This window comes from Lepidochelys kempii, chromosome 12 (assembly GCF_965140265.1).
Source record: "Lepidochelys kempii isolate rLepKem1 chromosome 12, rLepKem1.hap2, whole genome shotgun sequence".
Taxonomy (NCBI): domain Eukaryota; kingdom Metazoa; phylum Chordata; order Testudines; family Cheloniidae; genus Lepidochelys; species Lepidochelys kempii.
Window position 1 is genome coordinate 15219657 of NC_133267.1, and position 27974 is coordinate 15247630.

Consider the following 27974-nt stretch of genomic DNA (forward strand, 5'->3'; position numbering starts at 1 on the left):
ACCTAAGAAAGGTTTCATTATTACATTTTCAGTTGAATTTCATATGCTTTGTTTTTTCATTTTCTTTAAGAACACCATGATGGGGCATTCACCCCCACACTCACCTGAAAAGGGTTAATGTGGCTCAGAAAGGGTTAAGTAACCCGATAGGCCACACCTGGAGGAGAGTTAGGTTGATAGGCATGCACTGATTGAGGATGGAGTCAGCTAGGCAGTAGCAGGCAGGGCTGGTAAAGCCTAGGACATCAAAGCAGAAGGAAGCTGCACTGTGGAAGTCTGCAGTCGCTCTCTGGCTTAGAGAGAGAGAAGGGAGAAAATGCATGGGGAGAGTAGAAGCCCTGGGATTGTCACCCTGAAGGAGGGTTTACCCAGAAGGATGATGGAGCAGAAGCCAGATAGAGGTGGGGAAGGAAAAAGCTCAGGGAAACAGCAGCAAGATATGGGATGGTGCAGACCTTAGTTACTGATTCAAGGGTCCCTGAGCTTGAACCCAGAGTAGAGGGGGGGCCTGGGCTCCTCTACCAGCCACTGGGGAAGAGGCACTGCCTTGAATTGGAGGACTGCTGGAAACCATACCCAGTCAGCGAATCAGTGAGCTTTGATACCATGGAAGGGAAAAACTATAGTGACCTGGCCGGAGGGTCAAGCCACGAAGAGGAAGCATCCCAAGTCTTGAAGAGGAAGCCCTGCAACTTCTGGAGCATGAGAAGGGCCACAGAGCAAATGAGAGACGAGAAGGGGCATCAGACCCAGGTGGAGCTATTCCCCAGACACAGGCACAAAGAGGCGCCCCCGTGGTGAGTAGAGGACCCCATTACAAACACTTAGAACACAGTATGTTACCAAACTTCAAACCTTGTAAAGAAGAAAGGAAAGTTTCATGATGTCATTCACGCTTTAAGGCTTTGCTGGATCAGGGCCTTTGCATCTAAAATGTTAACACTTCCAAAGCTGATACTTCTGTGTGTTAGTCATGGATTTGTGCAGTGGCTGGAGCAATTTGATGAATCATGAAAAGAGTATTGTTGAATCCTAACAACACACTGGTGGAATCCAAAAACATCTGGCCTGCATTTATCCAACTATGATGGCTTGTGCCTGCATGGCTACATGACTTGCAGTGTGAGAATTGCAGTGCGCACCTACTTGCTGCACTGTAACTGCCCATTTGGATGATGCTGGCATGAATTAAAAGGTACCTAGTTCATGTTAACATGGTCCATGTTAACGTTGTCCTCTTCAGACAGAGCTAGATACCTTTTAGTTTGCACCAGCAATGTCCAGAATTGATTGCATGCTGCAGTTCACACCCTCGTAGTCCACACTGTGGCGTAGTGTAGACATAGCCTAAGATCACTGTGTTCTTTTTGTTTGATATCCCGTCTATTTTGGTATGAGTATTAGAGCTAGGCCCAAACCAATATCCAGATCTTCTGGAAAGTTCAGATCCAAAGCTCAATCCAAAGGTTGGGTCAGCATATGTTGTTACCAGATCTTGAGCAGGATTTCTCCATTGATGGTTGATAAACTGCTGACATTTTTTTCATGAAAAATAGTTTAGAGTCAAGACACTTAGTTAGAATCATAGAATGATAGGACAGAAAAGGACCTCCAGAGGTCATCTAGTCCAGTCCTCTGAACTCATGGCAGGACTAGGTATTATCTAGACCATCCCTGACAGGTGTTTGTCCAACCTGCTTTTAAATATCTCCAATGATGGAGATTCCACAACCTCCCTAGGCAATTTATTCCAGTGCTTAACCACTCTGATAGTTAGGAAGTTTTTCCTAATGTCCAATTTAAATAGCCCTTGCTGCAATTTAATCCCATTGCTTCTTGTCCTATCCTCAGAGGTTAAGAAGAACAATTTTTCTCTCCTCATTTTAATGACCTTTTATGTACTTGAAAACTGTTATGTCCCCTCTCTGTCTTCTCTTCTCCAGACTAAACAAAACAATTCTTTCAATCTTCCCTCACAGGTCATGTTTTCTAGACCTTTAATCATTTTTGTTGCTCTTCCCTGGATTTTCTCCAATTTGTCCACATCTTTCCTGAAATATGGCACCCAGAACTGGACACAATACTCCAGTTGAGGCCTAATCAGTTCAGAGTAGAGCAGAAGAATTACTTCTCGTGTCTTGCTTACAACACTCCTGCTAATACATCCCAGAATGATGTTTGCTTTTTTTGCAACAGTGTTACACTGTTGACTGATATTTAGCTCATGATCCTATGACCCCCAGATCCCTTTCTGCAGTACTCCTTAATAGGCAGTCATTTCCCATTTTATATGTGTGCAACTGATTGTTCCTTCAAGTGGAGTACTTTGCTTTTGTCCTCATTGAATTTCATCCTATTTACTTCAGAGCATTTCTCCAGTTTGTCCAGATCATTTTTAATTTTAATCCTATCCTCCAAAGCACTTGCAACCCTTCCCAGCTTGATATCTTTAATTTTTAATTTCAGTAGGGCATGCTACATAAAAGCTTACAATGGCATGACAAGGCACTTTGCTATTCTATAGCAGATTCTGTAACAGGATAAACCAAAACTCAGGATTCAAACTACCTAAATTTTGAGGAAGTTTGAATCTAGATTCAGATCCAAACCTTTGGGCTTGAGCCTAGCTTGAGAAAGTTGTATTTTTGTTAAACATATTCTTGTATCTATTATAAGCTATCTTAATGAATGTTATGCTTTGGAAAAATAAACAAAAAATAGCATAAAAATAAAGGAGAAAACCTAGGATCTAGAGAGGGGTTTTTAAAGAATAAATTAAAAGCTTTTGATACTAGTGTCATGGTCTTTTCAGTTGTCTTTAATTACCATTCGTCACAGTGCTGTTCATCTACAGACCAATCCAATGTCCATTGAAGTCAATAGCAGTCGTTCCCCTGACTTCAATGAACATTGAATCAGACTTATTTAAAAAAAAAGAAGAAATCATAGGTCACAAAAATTTAATAGATTGTGCAAAAAAAAAAAAAGTAAGTTATCTGGGGAATAGATTGTGCCTTCCTTTATGTTTGTACAGCACCTCACACATGCATACTATCACAAATGAACAGCAACAAAATAAAAGGATATCTTCACTGGCAGCTTTCATAAGAAATGTGTCAGAGGTGGCGATTTTGTTTAGTGGCAGATTTTTGTCTCTCTAAAGAGCTATATATCACCATTTGTGGAGCACAACAGAAGTCTGTTAAGATAGGTGCCTGCCACAAATTTTGAAAATCCTATATTTTATTTGCCTTTCCTCTGTCTTTTCAAAGAATCCATACTTTGGTATCAGCCTTCCTTTGTTCTGATTAAGTTGTAATCATCCAAAACCAGATTCTGAAGCTCCCCCTCCTCCCTCTCCTTTCCCCACAGAGCCTGTGTTTGTTTTATACCCAAATGTGACATTGTACACTGGTGCAATCGAAAAAGGCTACAATGATCAATTGAGGGCCCAATCAAAGCCTAACAGATAGGCAGCCATTCGTCGCTGTTTGATATAAAAGGTGTTTTATTTCTCATCACTTTTTTGTCACTGAAAGAATGCTTCCTACGTGCGGATTAATTAAAGTGTAAACATTAAATATTGATTGATGCATTATCAGCATGGAGCAGTTGCCTCCACTCAGATTGATTCCTGCAGTGATTTATTGTCATATTTGTGGAGTCATTTCACTTGATAACAAAGAGAAATAGGCTGCTACCTCTGCCTTTCTGGCTTGGCTTCCTTCTTTAGCTCAATGCTTCCTCTTACTCTTCTAGTGACTTATTCTAGTTCAAAGAACTAAAACATCTCCATATTACTTTTGAGAAAAGAGTTTTGGGCTTTACAGTTTATCTGGATATTTACTTAGCCAAATTGTTCAGTGCTGAGGATCTCCTGTCTTGAACTGAATGTTTATGGTTAATGCTTTCATTTAGTATATTACAAAAATAGTCTTAATGACCCTGGGTTTCAGACAAAACTTTGCAAATACAAGTTCAAATGATCTTAGTTTAACTAGCTGCCAACTTGGCAGAAAGGTGGACTTTCAACAGAGTAACATTGTTTAGGCTGGTTTTATGGCTAAATTATCCAATTAGTCACTCTGAATGGGAGCACAGGCTTACAATAGCAGATCAATTTGAAGAATTCTGTGGTTTTACTCTCATTTTCTTTTGGGCAAGTGCATAAAAGAGAGGCCTTCAAAAATGACTTCATACTTCAAATTCTGTGCAGTAGTTAAGATAAAGACTGAATCTCTGGAATGGGAGCTGAATGTTTGGGTTGGAAGATCCTTTTTTCATTTGATTTGCATTGGTCTGACGATTGGATGTAGATTCAAACAAGCTAGATGACTGAATAGCTTTCCTCTCCTTCACCCCCCCCCACCTTAAATTCTCATGTTCTTATTCTATGTGTTCATCTGTATCAGAAACTGGCTATTCCATAGCCTGGCTCATTGTCAGATCCATTGCAAACAGCAGACCCTGTCAAAAGGGAGCTGTAGTTCCAGTGTCATATACTAGTTCAGTAATGCAAGATTACTGTATCTCTTCTTTCTGTGTTTTCCCCAGGAGGACTGCCAGTCAGCACATGTACAGCCAGAGACTGACTCTTCTGGCTGCATGGACAGTTCCTGACCCAATCAGCTTAAAAAAAACAAAACCAACACTTATTTGTGGAATCATTTTGTTCTACATGAATAAAACCTACTGTATGGTGGTTAGCATTCAGTGAATTGGGTTAGTCAAAACCTGCTGAAATCAGACTCATGGATGAGACAAAAACAAAACAAACTGTAATAGGAAACTGGTGATCTTCATTCAGCCCAGCAGTGAAACATTAACCTTTAGTCAGAACAGCAACAAAAACTAAGCGGGTGAATAGAAAATAATTCCACTTCCAGAGCAAAGGGGAATCATAAGAGTGGTTCCTTAATCAAACAGCAGCAATGCCAAACTGACTTTCTAAGAATTATGCACCATTTCTCTGAAAAGCTGCTGCAAAAAGTACACAGAACTTCATTTAAAATAGGGGATGGGTTCGTGCATTCCCTCCCTCCCTCCCCTCCCACAATAAAATAAACTGACAGCACTTTATTTAGAACACTCTGCTATTCTCCTGCTAGACCCAGGCTGAAATACAATGTTCTTCCTTTGGATCCCTCCTCCAAACACAGCTTCCCTTCCCACTTTACTCTTAATTCTGGTGACATCTGCTCTGGGCCAAAATTTGTCCCCACTGTAACTCAGGTGCTGACTTCAATGGAATTACATGTACATTTGGCACTTCCCTCTGCATACACAGTGCACACCAATGAAGCTACATAAATAACCACTGTTGCCATGAATGCACACAGTAACTATACTTTCACTGATATAAGCACGGACGTGCTATAAGATTGTACTGAAAACAAAATCTGTTCTTACTGCAGCTATCGTACAGTACTTAGTAATCTTACATTTTATGGGGCCATCCCAGCCTGAAGATTCTAACATGTTATATACTTAGAAATATATCAAATCAAATATTCATTGGCATTTTAGGTAAATAAATGTCTTTCCTCATTCCAAAAATACCGGTCCCTTTACATTTAAAGCTTTTGCAAATGAGGAGTAAAGGCCTAACTAATGTACCATAGGGTTCAGTCCAAATTGTATTAGTATTTGTATGGGCTTGGCACTATATAAATAATAAACACATAAGAGGATACATTCCCTGCCCCAAAGAGCTTACAATAAGGGCCAAATTCTTCACTCAGGCGCACATACAGAACTCCTATTGGGTGAAATCCTGGCCCCTTTTTAAAGTAAATGGCAAAACTCTCATTGACTTCAGTAGAGCCAGGATTTCACTCTTTGTCTCTAGTAGAAGCTGCATGCGGATACACAGGACAAAATTTGGACCTAAATTAGACAGATGTTATACGAGCAAATAAAGTTCAGGCATGCATATGGGCACAGACCGTGCTGGAGAAGACATCGGCACTGGCAGTGAAAGGTGAGTTCTTTGATTGTAATGAAACTTGTGCTGATATAAGCTATCCAGGAAGGTTTTGTTACAGTGGGTGGCTTTTCAGGTGTTTCTTGATCTTTGTTTTAGTTTTCCTGTCTGCAAGTAGGTTAACTGGGTATAGCGGTGTCGTGAACTGTTCAAAGTAAAGAGTTAATATTGTTGCATTTCTGCTTAAAGTCATGGTTTACAGCAACACTGTTTGTAAATTTAATTTATTCTCTTTTAACCCCTATGAATGTTCTTAGAGTTCAACATTGTAAGCAACTAATTAGAATGAACAAACATTAGGAATATGTGGTGAATAAAGGGAACGATGAAACAGATCTCTGTTCAGTAGGCTGTAAAATCATATTATAAAAACAAATTGTATTTTAACACCATTTCTAAACCAAGATCATCTCAGATTGTGTCTCACCTCTGGCCTGATCCTAAGAAAAGCGGAGTACTGAGAAACCGCATTTACTTCAACAGGAGAGTTACATGTTCTCACCACTATACAGGATCAGGCCATAAGTTGTTTAACACTGTGAGATATTCAAGATGTGTAATGAATTATTTCATTGCATGTAGTTTTCGTATATAAATCCAACAGGCTTATTTTTCCTCTATTCAAAGTACATATTCTTGTTATATATCTTCATAGGGAGATTGTCCTGGAAGGGTTTCTCCTGTATTCTGCTAAGCGCTCCCCTTTCGTCATATAAAATTAAATCTATAGTGAAGAGATACCAAAAAGTTGTTTATTAGAGATTTAGAAAGTCCAAGACTGGCCTAGCTGCAGGAACATTGGATGAAAATACATGTTGGTAATGTCTAAGTGTTAATACAGTCGTTAAAGAGCTCCAAATTCTGCAAGAGGGTTGGGTTCGTCTGCGGTTTTTTTACCATAGAAAAAAAGCGATAATATTGTGAATACAAAAGTTATGTTTATCACTGGCTATAAAGCAGACCTGCAGATCTTAGTATTGTACAGCAGAGATTGTCTGCTCTTCAATGGTATTCAGATCCTAATACAAAGCAAAGTATCATGCCAATTTTTTCTTAGAGGGAAGCTATAGTGTATATGCATTTTTCCCCTGAGGTGAATCTAAACATAGGCTTACAAATTCTGTATTTCAAATATGTAATGCCCTACTGCTTTCATGTATTTGTGTAAAATTTGACAAATCAATGCCTTCTACTGAAAATAGTGATATTTCCTTTCCAAAAATGACTTTACCATTTTACTGCGACAATTATAAGTTGCATGAGACTATCTAGTGTATTTCCTGAAATTGTACGTAACTAGTTTTGAAAAGACTGAAACATAGTTTTGAAGTTAGCTAAATGCATATCATCTTTATAACTGCTCACATGATGTTATTTTACAAGTCCTGAAAACTGAATACCTTTGATCATAAATGTGAATTAGGGGGCCATAAATTATAAATTGTAGGATGACCAGCTTCTCCTTATATGTAATATAATTAACTCCAGCCTTCTTCACATAATGTTTATCGTAATAATCATCTTATATACATTAGAATAGCTTAAAGGGTTGCTGTCTCTTTTCCTGTCTCTTTTGTCTCTTTTTTGTTACTCTATGTTGAATATAAGGATATTTTATATTTCTTTTCTAGGTCATCAATGTAGTTTTAAAAATTAAAATGACTGCTTTCTTAATAAAGGGTTTGTATAAATTAACAGGTAATTCTGAATATGATTTATTAAATACATTCCTAATATAAATCCAATTCCTTTTTTATTCAAAATAGCCTTTTAATGATTGCTTTCACCCCATTCTTTTTAACCTTCAGTATTTTGTATCACAGATGATGCATTTTTTGGTTACTTTGATGTGAATATTCTGTTCAGGACTGTGAAATAGGCTGACTAGAGACACTTATTCTACTGAATTGCTTTGCTTTTTACTGCATTCTATTAACATGAGTGGGATTTGGAATTACCAGAGGCTCTATTAGGATAATTGTGGCATTTGGAATTAACAGAGGCGCTATAAGGCTAAATTGTGGCAGTCCAAAAATAAGCTGGCTTCTTTCTTGGACTGTAACTTGTGTTATGACATAAATTAACGTTTCTGTGACCTGTAATTAACTGTGTCTCCTGGTGCTATAAATAAAATATTGCAAACTATAGCATATATCTTAAGGTCTAGTTATCTGTAGGTGTTTTTATTTATAGCTTTTTATATCAGCTAATGACACTACAGAGTTCAGGGGTACAGATGATAAAGAACACAAATAAAATATATGAATGGTTTCTGCAGCCTTATTCCATTTATTTCTTATAGCAGTATCAGAGCTATGTCAAATTCTTCCAATGCTTGGAAATCTCCAGGGTTGGGGTTTAAGTCTTTGATGCAGATAGTAATTCCAGCCCTCACCATTAAAGCTGCATTTTCTAACTGTCCCTTGGTAATTGTTGTGAGGACTTAGACAAGTAAGACTATCCAAAGGCATCACTAAGGTCAAACTGTGGTAGAAAGTGGTCTGATTTTATCCTGGAGATTGATGTTTGTATCACCTTTTTTTTTTCTTTTCGATTCGGCAGCTGGGGCTATAAAATGTACTTGCAATCACCGATAACATGTTAGATCAGACTACAAGTGGAGTAACATGGTATTTTATACAGTGTGTGTAGTTTTACCTAATACAACAATAAATCAGTGAACAGTCAAGGGTGTTTTGTAAATTTTAATGAAAACTTAAGTACTAAAAATATAGTTACTTTTGGATTAAGTCATATAAGTATGAAGGAGTTTCAGTTCTTTAGAACTGGGAGTTTTATTTCAATCCACACACTTTTCAGGAAACCAGCAAAGAAAGGAAGTATTGTCTGGGGGAGAGCAGTAAAATAAGTGACAATGCATTCTGTATATTACAAATATTTAGTCGTTGCACATACATGTTAGCAAATTAAATGGGGGCATGTGCTATTATGTGTCACCGGTAAAGGCAAGTGCCTTCATCAAACACAAAGTGAACATGTCTATATAATTAGATTAAGAACTAACATGGCGAGAATGGGCCCATCTGTAAATTTCCTTAGCATCAGAACTTTTAATGATATCAACAGAATTTTTCAACATGTTCACCATTAGAGCAAGATATAAAAATCAACATTTTCTGTGAAATTCCCTAAATTTTATTTAATGACAGAATTTGTTGCAAAATATATTTAATACATTCTGTTTTCTTTTGAGGCATAGACTACACTTATGGCTGCTCCTCCTGAACTCATTTTATTCCAACTGATGTCAATAAGACATCCATAAATATAATAAATGTTACTTGTATACGTTGCATGAGATGTTTGTAGGAGGAAAATTGGGGTAAAGAAAGACAAGAGCTGAGATACTATAATAATAATAATTAATAATAATAAATATGGTTTACATCTACAACACCTCCTGTCTGAGGCCTGGTCTACACTAGAAAATTAGGTTGCTTTTAACTATATCGGTCAGGGGTGCGAAAAATCCACACCCCCGAGCGGTGTTGTTAAGCCGACCTAAATCCCCAGGCAGACAACACTAGGTCAAAGGAACTCCTGTCAGCCTAGCTACCACCTCTGTGGGAAGTGGATTACCCTCCTATCGGCATAGGTAGTGTCTACACTGAGGTGCTGCAGCTGCACAGGTGTGCTACTGTAGCATTTTAAGTGTAGACAAGCCCTGAGGATGCTGACACATTATATAAACAGCAATGAATTAAGACTCACAATGTCCCTTTGAGACTGGCATTTTTGTTTCTTTCCTGGAGCTTCCTTTCCCATAGCAACAGGATCAAACTGTTTACAGAATGAAAATGCCTATTTGATGGATAAGGCCATTTCATTGCAGGGGCATGAGGTCTTCCTAGGGAAGTTGATAGGTAGAGCATTGGGCCCCAAATCCCCAAAAGATGACGCAGCCAATATAAAACTAGAACTTTCCCTTGGTCTTAGCCCCAAAGCCAAACAGAAGCAGTATAGACTAGACTGCCCATTACATTTCTTCCCTCCAGCCACCGACCCCAAAATATTTTGAGATATAGATACAAATCAAAATATTTAAGTGAAATATCTTATCCAGTAAAATTAGTTCTAACTGTTTGAAGACGTCTCTCCAGTACGTTCCACTTTGGAGTACATTCTGTGAGTAGGATTCTAATTAACCAAGGGATAAAGCAAACTGAACTCTGACATAATATTTCCTTGGCTCCCCAGTGACCAACAATTTTCCTTTACAGTAAACAAAAACTACCTTTTCTTAGCAATAATAGTGAGACTTCCCTGGATAAAAAGAAAGTCCAAGTCAGGAAGTCTGGATAAAATGAGAATCGCTGCTCTTAAATCGCCAGTTAATTTTTAGTATCAAATTTGACCTCAAACGTTTTTGAAAGGTTTGGACAAGGGATATTACCTTCCAGTGCCTTACTGGGATTGAACCCAGAAAATATGAAACACCAGCACAGTAGGCTATTTCTTGTGGCTTCTGCACAGACACAGAAGCAATTGGTGTGTCAGAAATCACACACAGACAAGATTTAGGGCCTGTTTGTGAACTCACTTATACCAGTTCTACATGTGTATGGAGTTATTCTACTGATATCAGTGAAATCAGAATCAGGCCCTTGCAGTGTAAGGGCCAAAAACAGCCCCCACACCCACACAGCCTCACTGAGCTTAAATAATTTAGTGCAGTGGTTCTCAAGCTGTGGGGAGGGCATCACTTGTCACATTGCCTCCCTTACTTCTGTGCTGCTGTGGGTACAGCGCTGCCTTCAGAGCTGGGCACCCAGCCTGCTGCTCTCTGCTCTGCCTTCAGAGCTGGGTGGAGGTATATGTACTTGGGGGGAGGGGGTTAATAATCACATAAGTGTGAGAACCACTGACATAAAGGTATGACTCCTGGTAGAATTTCATACTATACTTTTAGATGCAAGAAAAAAAGTCATCCTCAGTGTAAATGGGCCTAATTCCATTTGTCTTCAGTGGCATCATGCCTGCTTACTTCAGGAATGAATTTGGCCCAAGTAGTTCTGATTATTCAGATAAGCATCTGAACTTTTGCATGTTTTACCTGAGCCAAACTCAAAAACTCATCTCCAGTAAAGAGTGGAGGGTTGTTTTTTTTCCTATCAGAGGAAAAACAAATGGCGATTTTGCTTAAGGCACAGATTATTTTTGTCATCTCTCTTTTAAAGCAACCCATTAGTATAGTACAATAGAGAATCTTGATAAATGATTCAAGATTAAAGTTAGGACAATGCATTACAAGAAAACCATAAACTGCATTATTAGTCACGCATAAAACATTTCCCACTTAGATGGCAGAACTGAATATCTTCTCTGCAGGGGACTCCTTTTCACCCTGATTTTAATTATTCACCGACAGTATATCTAAGACTGCTGCAAAATGTTGACTTCTAATATCTTTTTCTTAAGCAAACATATCTGCTTTAAACAGTTTCTCAGCCAATACAAATCTACATAGCTCCGCTGAAGTCAATGGAACTCCATTGATTTACACCAGCTGAGGATCTGGCTTACTATTATGAAAGAAGCAAAACCAACACAGATTTATTTAGCTTTAACTGAATACTCTGTTCTGTGATCTCCAGTTCATACAGTCAGTGAATTTTAGGTTTGAAGACGTTTATAAAACAGACCATTCAAAATGTTTTTCTTAAACTCTGTAGCACATTGCTATAATAAATTCATTTCTGTGGGAACCTTTAATCTAATTATAATAATTTAAAATGGGAATACAGCAGAAATTCTCATCTACGTTCACCCCATATTCTCATTATATTCACCAGGAAGGTTTTCGTAACTCACTCTCATGGCATAGGCTAATTTTAGTTCCAGAAGCAAAATTCATCAGGCTTGGATTTCTCATGCTTTACTTTGGCTCTGACCTTTGACTTGCTCAAACATAAAGGTAAACCTTCTCTATGGCCCTGATACTGTACAGGTCTGTCCTTTGTAGGATCAGTTCCTATGCCTATACATGCAAATGTTTCTATATGCATAATTTGTTCAAAGCTGAGCACATTGTCTGAAACAGTGTGGCGCATGCAGGAGCTAACTGATACTGTCCTGACTGTAAAGAACTCTCCGAACTTACCGATCACGTGTGTCTGGGCTCTGAGAGCAGGCATTTCAAAAGTCTATAGCATGGTGTTCTAAACCTGGTCTCACTTCCTTATGACTGATGCTTCTGTGAACCTGAACTTGGACAAGCTAGTAAATTTCCTTTAAACTTCCTCTTGTATAGTAGTTGCAGGACTTGTGTCTATTAAAGAAGACCTCTCTTTCTCATTTTCATTGGATGACTCCTTTATTTCTCTAAGCAGTCATTTTCCAGCCAGTTGTCTCTCCTCTCCTAGCATGTAAATATTTATCTTTATAATAATTGCTATGGTATTTACATTGGGGAAGTTAACAGGACCATTGAGGCTGTCTGTGTTGGTGTTCAAAAATGTTCTAGTGTGACATAAGCAAAAACCATGTATTTTAAAACTATCATTATCCATTAGAGGAATACTATTTGCAGCGGCTTTGAAAAACTGTCTAGTCTCACGCTGATTGGGAAAAGTAAGCTTAAACCTTGGGAAACTATATTCCCTCATGCATCTTTTGTATTTCTGCAAAGCACATTTATTATCAGATGAAGCAAGTTATTTCTTACAATTCCCCATGCATCCGATGATGCTCACGAAAGCTTATGCTCAAATAAATTGGTTAGTCTCTAAGGTGCCACAAGTACTCCTTTTCTTTTTGTGAATACAGACTAACACGGCTGCTACTCTGGAATTCCCCATCTATTTTTTCTCAGTCAAGGTGTGTCTGCGAGTAAATTTCCCAGTGCAGCATGTGGTGGTAAAGAGCTCATGTTATTCTCACACAATCCTTGGCATGGGTGCATATTATCATTTTGTCTTCCATACTTCTAAAAACTTCTTTTTTCCTGAAGGAATCATCCTTATAAGAAATGCAACGATATTTTACAGCCATAGAAGATAAGTCTACACGGTAAACCAATGTTACTAAAGGGCCACCTTTTCTCATGGTGAGTAGTGCCCCAAGGGGAGTAAAGCACTACTCATCTTGGGGAAGGGTGGAAGAATCTGGCCAAAGTGATTTGGCTCAATGCTGCTGAATATTTTAACTGCAGTTTTTTGGAGGGCTCTTTTTCTACCCACCTAAATTTTCCCAACTTGCCTTGAGACACCGTAAAGCATGTGTTGGGGCAGGGTCCTGGTTGTCACCCACTAGTACTAGTTTAATATGCAGCAAATAACTCATAGTTTCTTTATAATTTTTTGTGTTGCACTCGAGTGGCACCCACTCACTCTACCTCCTCAAAGCAAAGGATGTGATTCTCTTCTCTTCTTAGTGTAACTTCATTGATCTCAGTGGTGTTACTACAGGTTTCAGCTATGGTAAGAGCAGAATGAGGCTCAGTGTGTTTCCTTAACTATTTTTGTGTAATTATTTCTTATCATTAAGAGTGACTCAAAGGCAGCCCAAAATAGGCCCTATAGTGACTTTCTAGAGCCTTTTCTTAAAAGCCACACACACGTACAACCAAACTTGAGAACATGAAGTAACTTGCTTTCACCAATATATGCAAATATTAACAGAACAAAAATCTTATACAGAAAAACAATAAAAGTAAATATACATCAACCAGAAATGAGACATAGCACTGATTATGTATATTTAACGAAGTCAGCCTTCTTCCTTTCATCAGCAATCAGTTTCCCAATAGCATATCTAATAATTTATTAGGGCCTCTGCTCCCAAAACAGTAATTGAACTAATACATCTTCAAACTAGATGTATTCCAGTCTGCTTCTACACTAGTATGACTCTGCAGGAGTTGTGGATTGCTCTAAATGCCGTTTCCTCTTCCAAGAGTTTGAGTCACAAGCAAACTCTCCCAAGTGTCAAGTCAAAAGCTCGTTGTTTGTGTCCAGCTTTATGCTCTCCCCAGCCAACTCCCATTCTAGAATAATTCAAACAAAAATTATATAGAATAAACCCTAGATCATCATCATGATGATGTCTGCTATCCCCTCTAGAATCCTGGTTCTTTTATGAGACGCCCAATAATAAAATATATTTTGTTAGGAGTCTAAATGCAGTGGTGTCGGGATAGCTTGAGAAATAACCTTGCCCTATGTGTGTGTGTGTGTTAGCCAGGACTCAGTAGCTTGTTAATAGGAGAATCTATTGACCAATGTTGAAATGTCCTACCTGGAATTATTGCCTTTTTAGAAGCCATGGGCAAAATTCCATAAGATCCACTGCTCTGACTTGTACTGACCTCATGGGTCACATGGAGTGTAAGTCAGCACACATCCTTTGGGAGTGACATGAATAGAGGGTAGGTATATGACTGAGAAAGATGAAAGAAATGAGAGAGAAAATCTGTTTGTACAGGAGCTCAGGGCAAGTGACCAAAAAAAACCCAAATCTTATTTTGATTCTTTATGCACAAAATCTTGAGAAGAAAAGGAGTACTTGTGGCACCTTAGAGACTAACCAATTTATTTGAGCATAAGCTTTCGTGAGCTACAGCTCACTTCATCGGATGCATGAGCTGTAGCTCACGAAAGCTTATGGTCAAAAAAATTGGTTAGTCTCTAAGGTGCCACAAGTACTCCTTTTCTTTTTGCGAATACAGACTAACACGGCTGTTACTCTGAAAGTCTTGAAGAAGCTGTAGCCTTACAAGTGAGTCTATAAGCTGGCAATCATAGCCTGGCTGGTGAGAATACATTTAAAAATAGAAGGAAGCAGAATGAATGGAAGGGAGCCTCTGCTGACTGGAGGACGACAAGCATTAGTTTGCATGACACAGCAGAAAGATGCCGCTCCAAATGCTTGTGTCTCTATCTCTGAAAATGTGGTTTAAAGGACAACTTTCCGAAAGCATTATAGGCCTCACTAATTGAGTCTCGCAAGCCTTATTCTTGAAAAGAACTAGCAGACACACAAAGCTAAGCTCTTGCAGCCTCTTTACTAAACACTAACTACATGGACAATAAACTGAGTTTCAGGTTTTGTGGCAGATTATCTGGGTTAGGGGAACTCTCTTTGCTGCAAACAGTTCTGACCACAAATGAAGTAGCAGGTGCACAGAGCAGTTGCACTGCCTCCCCCTCAGAGTTGAATTCCAAATATTATGAAAAGGCACCAGCTTCCTAACAAGTCTCACCAATTGGCTGCATTATTTTTCTGCAAGGAGCTCCGTTGAATAAGCATCGACAGGTACACAGAGCTACACTCCTGCCACTGCCACAAGTCACAAAGCTACATTCCTAATTTCTGAGAAAATGCTACTGTGACCCAATGGTTGAGGAAGAAATGGGCAAAGGTGTAAACAAGGGAAGATTGACCTAAAACCAAATGTAATGGGCTGAGATTTATCTATAGCTCATTAACTGTCACTGTTGTTAAATGGGTGCTTAGACATGATAGTGCTAGACACCTTAGGAAATACATGGCTACATAGATGATATTCTGCCAGTCCAGCCATCCATGATATTCCATATGCTGCCATCACCATCTTTACTTGCTGCATTGCCTGACTGAAGTAGCTCACTCCATCTTGTCCAGCCAATATAGAGACTCCCAGTAGCCCTTTGCAATTGCTATCTGCTAGCATACAAAGAGCCCCATCTTGCCATTGGTGTGATAGATTGAAGGACAAGCATCTGCATTACCATTATTGCCTGGTTTCTCTATTGGCTCTGATCTCTTTTTTCTCTTCTTTCATTCAAGTCCATTCAAACGACCTTCCAGGGTGAAACTACAAGGAAAGTTGAAAGTACTGGCAAAGTGAAGTGGGGCAGAAGGAAGAATGGTCTTGTGGTTCTTGTTCATGAAAGCTAGGTTCTGTTCCCAGCTCCTATAATGTAGTCTCTCTGTGCCTCGGTTTCCCATATGTAAAATGGGGATAAAAATATCTGTTAGGATAAATCTATAAATACTTGGAGAACGCTCAAATGCTGCATTAATAAACTCATGTAAGTACTTAGATAAGATTCAGAGCCAGAGTTTCTGCTGCTTCCTCTAATGGGTAACTGGATTATTACACTGTTTGGAATCAGTTGGAGAAGAATCTAATAGAAAAGGATTGTTTTATTCTCCCAAAGAATCTGAATGTGACAGTGAAAGTGCAAAAGAAATGAAAAGGGAAGGTTATGTGCACCCTGGCAGAATGGGAGGACCAGTGTGAGTGCTTTCACATCCTGAACTGTCTAGTTCTAACAGCCAAGCGTGCAACTAGAACTAACCACTCTGCATTCCATCCAGCCACTGTTGAAAGACTGGGGGAGCTTTGCTAGTGTTACGGATGGGATGTTTCCCACAGCAAATGGCAATGAGACCGAAAGCTAGCACTGTAAACATCTCCCTATAGACTTTGCTTTACTCATGTACCCCTGAGGAAACAAAATGGTGGGATGTATCCTCTGTTACCTGTTCAATCACTAACCCTGTCACTGGCACATCACCTAGTGTAATAGGGTTTAAATCCCATTGGGTTAAGGGATGACCTTAGATATAATTAAACGAGCTCCTAAAAAGGTGTCATTTATAAACATCCAAGGGGCATGAGGAGAACCTGGACTTCTGAATGAATGGTTTTTCTGTTTTGCTATTTCGCTCTTCTTTCCCAAGGCTGGCCAGCCATCATCATCTCTCTCTCTCTCTCTCTCTCTTTCATTTTCTTGTCAGATTGCTCCAGCCACTCAGCCGTAGTTCTTCTTCAGACTGGAAATGAAATGCATTGGCAAAGGAGATAGGTAGCAACATGTCAATTTTAAGTATAATAAAGCTAAATGTTTATCTACTAGCTTGAAAGGGACTAAATTCCTGAATACGCTGTGGTTACAAGGGAAGATGCCATTTTACCCCTGAGTCTTGTTCCAGAGGAACGTTCCTACACAAAGAGAAGGGAAGTTCTGCAGGTCTGCATTATCTCTAGTGCATTAAGGGCTACTGGGGGGGTTGTGTTTTTGTTTTTAACTGAAGCAGTGGCTAGTGGGAGAAATGTCAGGAGCTATAAAAGCTGAACCATGGTTGAGGGAGTCAGACTGTCTATGCTACATGTAAGAGGAGTCTTTGTCTGGGTTTGTCCTGATAAATGCTCCCCAGTTACATGGGCTTTTTGAGTGGGAATTATCACTTTTGTTTGGGTTGCTGTCTAACAATCTTGTAATTTCAATCAACAAGATGATGTCCTTCAACAAGCATAAAGAAAAGGAGTACTTGTGGCACCTTAGAGACTAACCAATTTATTTGAGCATGAGCTTTTCTAAAAAGGTAGCCCCAAAATGTCTCACACAAGTCAGCAATTATGTTATGGGATCGAAGTTCCAGAATGTCATGCAGTACAAGAGGTTGTTACTAAGAAAGGGCACTGAAGAACAGAGCTGTTCTGAAAGAAGTTTTTCTGACTTCGGATTAGATAGATAGATTAGATGAAAGGGAGACCTAGGGAATTCCTTGCAGAATCTACACCCTAACCTAGGTCATTATCATACTAAAGATACCAAAATCCAAAAAAACACTCAGGTAAGCTATTGAAGTGGGTGGTGTTGGAGCATCATCTGCATTTGGTGAAAGTAATAAAATGTATCAAAGCTCATATATATAATAGGTTCAGTTACCTTCCAGCTTGAAATCTAGTTTTCCTTTCTTGATCCTGGCTTTTCAGGTTAAATGTACCAAATTAAAACCAGGGTTATTTCTATAGGCAACTCTTGTCAAAAGTTCATCAACAGAGCAGCCCATTTATGAAAGAGAAAATAATGAGCACATCACAGTGACAACAGCATAAGTAATAATTAAGGTTAAACTAGTCCACAGAATAGCTGTTATGACTATTAGAGAGGAGCTGGAGAATACCCATTATCACTGTCTTGTGCTGTACTTAACTCAACAGAGACCTGTTAGAGTTACCAAATATTAACTGTCTAAAAGCTCAGAAAAAGGCCAGTTATTTCAGCCTTATTATAACCACCTTCTTCCTTAGTATAACTGTGCAGCATACAGTACCCTATTCTTAGGCTATTCTTAGACTGGAAAAAAAAAGTTGTAAAATTCTAAAGAGACTGATGCATATAAACTGATGGCCCATATTTCCCAGCAAAAACGAACAAACAAACAAAAACAAAAAAGGAAGAAAGAAGCATTGTGCTACGAGAACGAAACCATGTGTTCTACAATTATGTTAGCAGCAAATCATTCAGAAATAACTAGAGGCATCATACTAGTAGATTATTGACAAGATTTAAATGACCCTTTTGCTAATATCAAAATTGTTTTTCCCTATTTTGCTTTACTGAATTCACTTTACGGAAACTCAGTGTAGCCTTTGATTTATAAAAACCGCTTTATTCTTCACACCAGACCTGTGTAATTCTAAGCTATAAACAGGAAAGCAGTAAAAGGTTGAATATGTAAATATTTTAGGGAACACTGCTGTTTGGTGGAGTTTTGCAGTGTCTTCTAGGTACTATGGAGTAAGAGCTGATTTGGGAAGTGTGTCATGTGATTCTGATAATCCATTGATCAGCATAGCAGGTTTTACTGAGCACATCCATGACCAACAGTACCATCAAATACCCACCTATCTTTGCAATACCAACTTTATTCAATACTTCTTCAGGCAAATTCAAATGTAGTGTTACACAAATAAGCATGGAAAAGTTAGTATTCACACTTTAGGTATAAAACTTTTTGACAATTCTGTTCTACATTTAGTATTTTTACATTATAACTGTTTTTATTAGACCCCATGTTTGTGACAGAATCTCATATGCCCATTTTCCCGGCAAGATTGTTGGCTTTCAGGAGCTGGAACACTCAGCTGCATTAAAGAAGGGCCTGCTGAGTCCAGCCTAGGAGCACATGTCCCAATTCCAGGTCCTTGGTGCACCCCTTTGTCACTTGCAATATAGGTTCTGACTAGATACAGCCAGTCACTCCAAATAATTTCTTTGTTTGAGGCATTTTGTGTTGGCAGTCTTGGGGATGTATAGTATTTTGCCAGCTCTCTCTGCTTTGCTTTATATATTTTTCACTGGTCTGCAAATTCTCTACATTTTGGTACAATAGAAGCCCCAAATAGGCAGCAGTAGGCGTTGTTTGGAGTGGGAAGAGAGATACTGCCATGATGTTGTCTGGTCTTTTAACTGGTGGCTGGGTGATCCTTAAGTAAACCCATATATATGCTCAGACAACACACAGCCATTATGCGTTTTCAAAAACATCATTGAAATGGACTGATCAGTAGAAAGACTGGTTACTAAAACTGAATGGGATTATAGATCATTTGTTCCTCTTTTAGTTTGCCCTCCATGTGTCTATATAGCATTAAAATTAGAAGGATACTGATTGTGGGGCTAAGCATTCTACAATACGTTATACCTCCGAATGCCACACAGGAAGAAATGTTAATTTAGAAATAAGCCTGAAATACTCTACCCACATCTCAGCATGGTTAACATCAGTATGCCTCTAGGTAATCCAACAAATGTGAAATCTGAAGTATAATAGGCCCTGCAAAAATCTTACATTAAATCATATAAGGAGGGGAAGGGTGTGAAAACATGGACATTTTTACAGAAAGAAATGTACCTGGCCAGTACTTTCCTATGTCTTCCTTTGCTCTTATTGATGACTTTTGTGTTTAAATAAAGGCTTTCCCCCTCACAGCCTGGTCACCTGCTAGAGTCCAATAGCCCCACTGACTGTCTCCTGCTTGCCCTCAGGAGATTGTGGCCTTAGGTGACCCCAGAGAAGCAACTGAGTCTCAGGGAAAACAGCCTCACATAAGGAACCATCATGGTGGCTTCAAATGCTCAGAATGCCACAGGCAGCTGTGGACTGAATAGAGTCTGTAAGAATAATCAGATATTTCTTTCTACCATACGCCAGGAGCAATAAATAGTAACAAGGAAGAGAAGTACTCTGGGGATTTCGTCACCTCTTTACTTATTTTATTTGCACAGACACTTGTGATTCTTAACAGAAAAAAGCGAGTAAAGTTCCCCTTCCCCAAAATGCTTCTTATATTTTAAACCATCAAAATGTGAATTATACAAGGGCTAGATAGCACAGTGGGTAAGTGTGCTGGCCTTTCATGTCTTATTATGTTGTTAATTAGCTAATGTTTGTAAAGCACTTTGAAGACGAAAAGCACTATGTAAGTTCTAAGTATTATCATCTCTGGAGACCTGGGTTCAGCTAAGAGGTGCCTAATTACACATAATAAATAAGGTTTAATGAATCATGGAATGATATGCGTTCCATGGTACATGCAAGTGTCTCACATTGTTCTAGGCAGTGCGGTTCATCAAAGTAATTCTCTATGTATACGGAGCTGTTAAGGACAATTACAAAAAGGAATTAATATTCTCTACACATATTATTTGGGACTTTCCCATTCACACACCATGCCTGGGCTTGGAACAGGGTAACTATGTATATTAGTATTTGTATCCCACTAATGCCTAGAAGCCCTACTCAGGATTGTGGGCCTCCTTGTGTTATACTTTGTACCATTGTATAAGAAGACCAGTTCCTGTTCCTGAAGCTCTTATGTGCTAATTTAAGATAAGACACTGCTATTGGGTGTAACATGCAAAAGGAAGGGAGGAACAGTGATAGGGAAATGTAGTTACATGATTTTGCAGAGTTTGACGTTTCTAAGCTATGCTTTTTTGTGGAGAAGGCAAAGGAATTTTCCCCACTCATCCCTTGGGCTGCTCCTCAGCGATCACTGCAATCCTGAGGTTGCAATAGCTCCTGTTACCAATGCACCTCCTGCCCCTCATGGAGGGCTTTGGCTGGCCAATCTTATGAATTCAGCAGTCCTGCTTTGGCTTACTCCAAATCACAATGTGCACATGCACAGCCACTGTGGACCATTCCCCACCCTTCATAAAATCTCCAACTTTTCTCCCCAGAGCAGAATGCTTTCAACAGCAGCTGGGGCTTTCCACGGGAAAGAAGGAGAGGGCAGGATTTGTCCTAGTGCACTACCAATATTAGACTGGGTGAAGTGATTGTGTTCATTAGTGCAATCTCAGTAGATTGCAACAGCCAATTAATAACAAATAGCCAGAGTGAAATGTCTCTAACTAACTGGAAGGTATTTATCCTACAGTGCAAGTCATTTGATTTGCTTAATGTCTGCTGAAAATATGCACAGACAACCTCACAGGAGAAAAAAGTATTTTGGAATGCTGTAGACAATTGAAACCAGCGAGCCCACTGCACGCTGTCTGGATAAAGCACCCGTAACCACAGCCAAAAGCAGAACAAGGATTTCTGACTTTTATTCAGGACATGTGTTCAAAGCATGGGTTCAGAATGGGCTGTAGGTTTGGTGTATCTGGCCCTTTTCCTTTCCCTAATTTAGTTTTAGGCAATCACCAGAGTCATATTTATTTCTCTCTAACCCATTTCCTTATATCGTTTGCTATTGAGTATTTTTGGGGCAACTTTAAATTATCTGTACTTGGAGCAAAATATTTCTCTCCCTCTCAAATAATACACCTGCCCCCAGTCTACTTGCATAACTTCAGCTCTAAGAAACTGGTCTTATTTTACATTTAATTAGTTGGTGCATCTCCTTCAAAAACAAACAGAAAATACTCCAGCTCGCATTTTGTTGCGTACTTTCCAGACGCTCTAATAAATACTAACATCAGATGTAATGCCTGCTGTAGCTTCAGGCTGTGGTTAAACATTTTAACAGTGTAGCAAACTCATCAACAAGCCTTTTTTTTTTTTCAATTAAAAGATTTTTATCCCACTGGCTCGTGACTTGGGGATTTTTACAGGCAGGGTCAAGAATTTGTCATATATTTTGAAACTCTAATTTGAAACCAAATGATTACTTTTAAAAGCCAGTGTCTTATACATTTTGTTATAGACTATGCATAAACCCACTTTGTTAAAGTGCACAACCGGACTATGGTTTATGTTTCAGCTATTGCTGTTTAAGTAAAAGATTCGGTAGCAGATTCATCCTTTCGTTACTCCAGTTTTATGTTGGGGTAACTGTACCGATTTTTATGGAATAATACAGCAGTGAATGAGAACTCTCCGAATTTTTGTTACTCCATAAGCTTTTTCCAAGAGATATTAAATGTATTAATATTATTATTTCATCTGGCATTTTAAGTTTGTCTCTTTTCCTCTTGAGTTTTCAAGATAGTTTTTGGCTGACATATCCTATTAACAATATAATTATCCTAAGGAGCTAGTCATTTTAAATATTATCAAAACTATTATTCAGGCAGATATATATGTTATCATTCCAGCAGCCACAGTGAGCTGCCTATTACGGAGGCATCAGGCTGTAATAGCACCAAATAGCATTGTGAAACTGTGATTTTTCCGGCATAGCCCATTACTGCCAAAACTGATCAACTGTATGCATGGCTGATAGTGTCCTATGAGGAATAAATCAGAGGGTTCTGAATATTTTAAATATAAATAGGAAAATATTTGCATGAGTTTAGATCATAATAAGTAACTCTGATGAGTTGGCTGTTGAACTCAGGTGACCTGATTAACAAGTTTAGAAATGAAATTATGGGATGAAACCTACTCACCCATTTTCCTTGTTATTGGGCAGCCCACCTAAATCTCTCTCATGTTTGACTGTCCAGCCCTGATTCAGCAAAGCATTTAAGTGTATGTTGAAAGGGAATGGAATTTACGCATATCCTTAAAGCCAAGCATGTGCTTAAGTGTTTTGTTGAATTGGGGCCTTATTTTCTTCTGTTATCGTCTGGGCCAGATTCCAGTGTAAACTTTCATAAGCCCATTGACATCAGTTGCTGATTTCAGCACCTGTGATAATTTACACCCCCCACCCCCTCTTTGTTTCTTTCTCTGACTATCCTGTTAATTTAGGGTCGGAGATGTATGAAATCTAAACATGCACTTCTCTAGGCCCAAATTCTTCCCACGTTGGTGTGGTGCAGAAGAAGAGCAAAAATCACAGACAAGATACACAGAGGATCAAAGGGTCAGCAGGTAGACTGTGGGGAAAGGTGCCATAGCATCAGTGCCTCTGTCCCCAAGTTCCCTACCTCACGGGGTATGATATGAATTAATTGATACGTGTTTATAAAGTACCGTAAGAGGACGGCTTGCCCTTTTAAGAGCTAGAGGCCTGGGGCCAGCCAACCCAGGTTAGTTACGAAGGAGGCACACTGGCGCAGGGATCAGCTGATTCTCTATAAAGACTGGCTGGAAGCTGCAGAGAGAAGGGATTCTCCAGAAGACCAGAGTAGAATACAAAGGCATCTGGGAGCACAGAGGTTCCAGCAGAGACACCTGGAACTTGGTGAGTTCGACCCAGGAAGGAAAGGCCTGGGAGATACCTGAGAAGGAGGTAAATAGATAGACTGGAGGGACTTGGTGGGGGGGTGGGACTTGAGAACTTTAGTGTGAATGTGTGTTAATTTAATAAACAAGAACCAGAGAAGCGAATGGGCAAAGGAGGTCTTTGAAGAAGCCCCTGGCAGGGGAGAACTGAAGCAGGCACCGGCCCGAGGGGCCACACAGGATCAGGCCACCTGATGACAAGTACTTTGAAACCCTAGTTAATTAGTTATCTGTTACTATTACTTATTATTATTGTAATAGTGCAAATGTTGGGCATCTGTAGTCAGGAGCAGAAGTAGATGACTAAGGGTTAGATGAATAGATATTAAGGTCAGTTAGAAGGAGTGTTATGATGAGCTGGTCTGACATCCCAGCAGCCTAGCCCGTAGCATTTCACCCCATGATTTTTGCATCAATAAGTCCAGTAGTTTGTGGTAGAACTAGAATATATTTAGTTCTAATTCAGGAAAGCATCCCCATTTGGAACATCACTTTAGCATTTGCTTAACTTTAAGCTCATGTGTTCATCTCATCAAACTCTGAGACTTAAGCACATGCCTAAAATTAAGCATGTGTTTAAGTGTTGGCCTGGAATTGGGACCTTACTTATAAAGTAAAAGTGTGTACATACACTTTTATTCCACTAAGTTTTCCTTAAGAAATATGCATTAAAAATGTTTATATGAATAATCATCAAGAAGTTAGACACATTACTACTAAGTACTATTTACACAAACATTATAGGCCTGGTCTAGCACTACTGAAAACAATGGGACTTTTGTAGGCACGGAATCAATCCCTATATGCATTCAGCATGATAGTTTAACTTGACTGTTTCTATTTAATAATTATTGCTTAAAAAGAGGCATTGTCAAGGTTTTTAGGCTTAAAAATGAGAAAATCTGTGAAGCTGAGTATTACTGTAATCAGAAATGTCATCATGCCATCAGCTAAGTAACTATTAATTGTTCACTCCATGTCCGGCATCATAAACTTGTATGTATGGCTCTGAAAGCAAGGTGTATGCATCACCAGGAATTGTAGCTGTAGCTGTACCAGTTTGAGAGGTGACTTGGAAATACTTAAGACAGACAGACAAAGGATTTTCTTGCTTGGCAGTCTCCCTTCAAAAAGGATTTACATTTTTTCGTCTCACTTCCTCATGAACACAGACAAGGAAGCAAACAAACATTATCATCCCTTTCAACAACAGAAGTGCAGTAGCAAGCTAGAAAATCACAATTTGTATAATGACAGGTTTTAGAGTAGCAGCCATGTTAGTCTGTATCCGCAAAAAGAAAAGGAGGACTTGTGGCACCTTAGAGACTAACCAATTTAGTTTGTTAAACTCCAGTTTGGCCAATGTACATGGCAGAGGGCATGATGGCATATATCACATTGGTGGATGTGCAGGTGAACAAGCCTCTGATAGTGTGGCTCATGTGATTAGGCCCTTTGATGGTGTCTCCTGAATAGATATGTGAACACAGTTGGCAACGGGCTTTGTTGCAAGGATAGGTCCCTTGGTTAGTGGTTTTGTTGTGTGGTCTGTGGTTGCTGGTGAGTATTTGCTTCAGGTTGGGGGACTGTCTGTAAGCAAGGACTGGCCTGTCTCCCAAGATCTGTGAGAGTGATGGGTTGTCCTTCAGGATAGGTTGTAGATCCTTGATGATGCATTGGAGAGGTTTTAGTTGGGGGCTGAAGGTGATGGCTAGTGGCGTTCTGTTATTTTCTTTGTTGGGCCTGTCCTGTAGTAGGTAACTTCTGGGTACTCTTCTGGGAACACCATCATAGGGCCTAATCACATCAGCCACACTATCAGAGGCTCGTTCACCTGCACATCTACCAGTGTGATATATGCCATCATGTGTTAGCAATGCCCCTCTGCCAAGTACATTGGCCAAACTGGACAATCTCTACGTAAAAGAATAAATGGACACAAATCAGATGTCAAGAATCATAACATTCAAAAACCAGTTGGAGAACACTTCAATCTCTTTGGTCACTCGATTACAGACCTAAAAGTGGCAATTCTTCAACAAAAAAAACTTCAAAAACAGACTCCAACAAGAGACTGCTGAATTGGAATTAATTTGCAAACTGGATAAAATTAACTTAGGCTTGAATAAAGACTGGGAGTGGATGTGTCATTTACAAAGTAAAACTATTTCCCCGTGTTTCTTTCCCCCCCACCTGTTCCTCACAAGTTCTTGTCAACTGCTGGAAATGGCCCACCTTATTATCACTACAAAAGGTTTCTCTCCCCTTCCCCCTTCCCCCCCCCACTCTCCTGCTGGTAATAGCTCACCTTACCTGATCACTCTTGTTACAGTGTGTATGGTAACACCCATGGTTTCATGTTCTCTGTGTATATAAATCTCCCACTGTATTTTCCACTGCATGCATCCGATGAAGTGAGCTGTAGCTCACGAAAGCTTATGCTCAAATAAATTTGTAAGTCTCTAAGGTGCCTCAAGTACTTCTTTTCATTTTACAATTTGTATAGACAATGAAAGACAAATGTGATAGGGAAACATGCTTATGGGCCCAATCCTACAGAATACTGAGCATCTCTTAGGAGGCACTGTGTGACTTTAACTCCATTGCTATCAAGAGACACACTTGATACCTCACAAGATTGACCCTGTGGCGTCATGATGAGCAAATAGTGCTTGATCTAGCACCACTGAAGTCAGTGGGACCTTCACCATTGACATCATAAGAATGGCCATACTGGGTCAGACCAAAGGTCCATCTGGTCCAGTGGCCAATGCCAGTTGTTTCAGAGGGAATGAACAGAACAGGTCATCATAAAGTGATCCATCCCCTGACATCCATGGACAAAGAATCAAACCTATAGTAAGTCAAAAGCAGCAAGTGACAAATGACTCAGAGGGGCTTCTGTACACGTTTGAACTACCGTAGGTATCATTCTTCTATCATCGAAAATACGATGCTGTGTACAGAAATCTGTCACCGTTATCTGTTCAGAAACCCAAAATCATTCACAATCATGTCCAATTTTGAGGGGAATTCAAAATACTAAAAATGGTCTTAATAATGAAAACAAAACCACATCAGCTGCAGCCTAGTTGGATGCCACTTTCCTTTGTGTAAATACATTTTGTAAGATGAAATAATAGTCTCCAATATGGACATCCCCATAATATTTAGGTACCAAGCTTATATTTTCAAATGGTAAGAATTTCAAAAGTGTGAAACACAGATAACTGGTTCATCTAGGTGCCTAAATGGAAGCTGGGCTCTGCCCATAATTGTCCAAGATATTTGTGCTAATTTGGTTACATCCTAAAGAAAAACTGCTATGTATTGCAGACATCTGCATGCACGCAAAGCTTTGTCTGATGAAATGTCTCACTGTTGGAGCTTATGATGAAAACCATAAAAATTCTTTTGCTCAGACACTTTGGAAGGAAATAAAATTAAAAGTTCAAAATTAACTCTTGTGAAACAAGTCTTCAAATCAAAAAAAGAAACCATCAGTAAATCAATTCTGTTTTCATTTCTTATATTACAAGAAAGGCCACTTAGTAGCACTTATCCCAGACAAAACTTTGTTGGGCTTCAAATAATGCTGAACACCTAGCCTTCTAATATGTATTGTTAGAAATCATAACAATATTGTTATAGTTATTTATGTAGTGGTGGCATTGTTATTTATGTAGTGGGGGTGGTTTTATTATGCAAAATTGTTCACATTTAGGCCCTGATACAAAGCCTTCTGAAGTTAGAGGAAAGACTTCCATTGACTTCAGTTGGCTTTTGATCAGAGGTTTAATCATTTAGGTCCCCAGTCCAACAAAGAACTCAAGCAGGTGCTTAACTTTAAATATGTGAGTAGTTTCACTGATGTCAATTTGACTATTCACATGCTTAGGTTCTTTGCTTAAGCAGGGCCTAGTGCTTGCTAGATCTGACCAGATAGGACCTGGAAGACAAGAAGAAAGAGAGATAATTGTAATATTAAATTTACTAATGTAACAAAGACACTGCAATTGTTGTCAGTTTCTTTGTATGGTAGTAAGGCTGTTGTATGCATTTCAGTGTATATAGAAAGATTAGCTACAAGGAAATATTCTGCTCACTGTCTTATACTGAAAACAATGTATATAAACTAGGTAGCAATTTGCTGTCTTCACTGTCTTAAAACCTATGATCTGTGTCCAGAATGGCAATTCATGTGGCCCTGTGGACTTACATCATACATCTTGCCCACTTGTGGGAAGTAATGGAAACAACTTAGCCGTGCGAGAGATGCCCTGAGAGAAGGTGATTAAATTAACTTTAAAAAAATCAAAATACATTTCTAAACAGTTGCATTTTTTAAAAAAAGACCATGTTAAAACAATAGCTCAAGAGTGCATTGAAGTTGCTACAACAGCAGTATTCTGAATATAGGTCATATGTGTTTGATTATGCTATTCAGATAGTTTGATTAGGTTTGGTAAATGAAAACCTTGTCTTATTAGGAATCATTTTTACCTCCTGGATTTGCATATATGTATGATATCTGTTATACTAATTATATCTATTTTCACAGATATAGGCAGAC

The 27974-nt window shown here is 39.0% G+C and overlaps 1 long non-coding RNA gene across 2 annotated transcripts in view; it reads right to left on the reverse strand.

Annotated features, from left to right (window-relative positions):
- Nucleotides 1-27974, reverse strand: part of LOC140896221 (uncharacterized) — a 70217-nt gene that overhangs the window by 18895 nt on the left and 23348 nt on the right. The gene's annotated exons all lie outside the window — the stretch shown is intronic.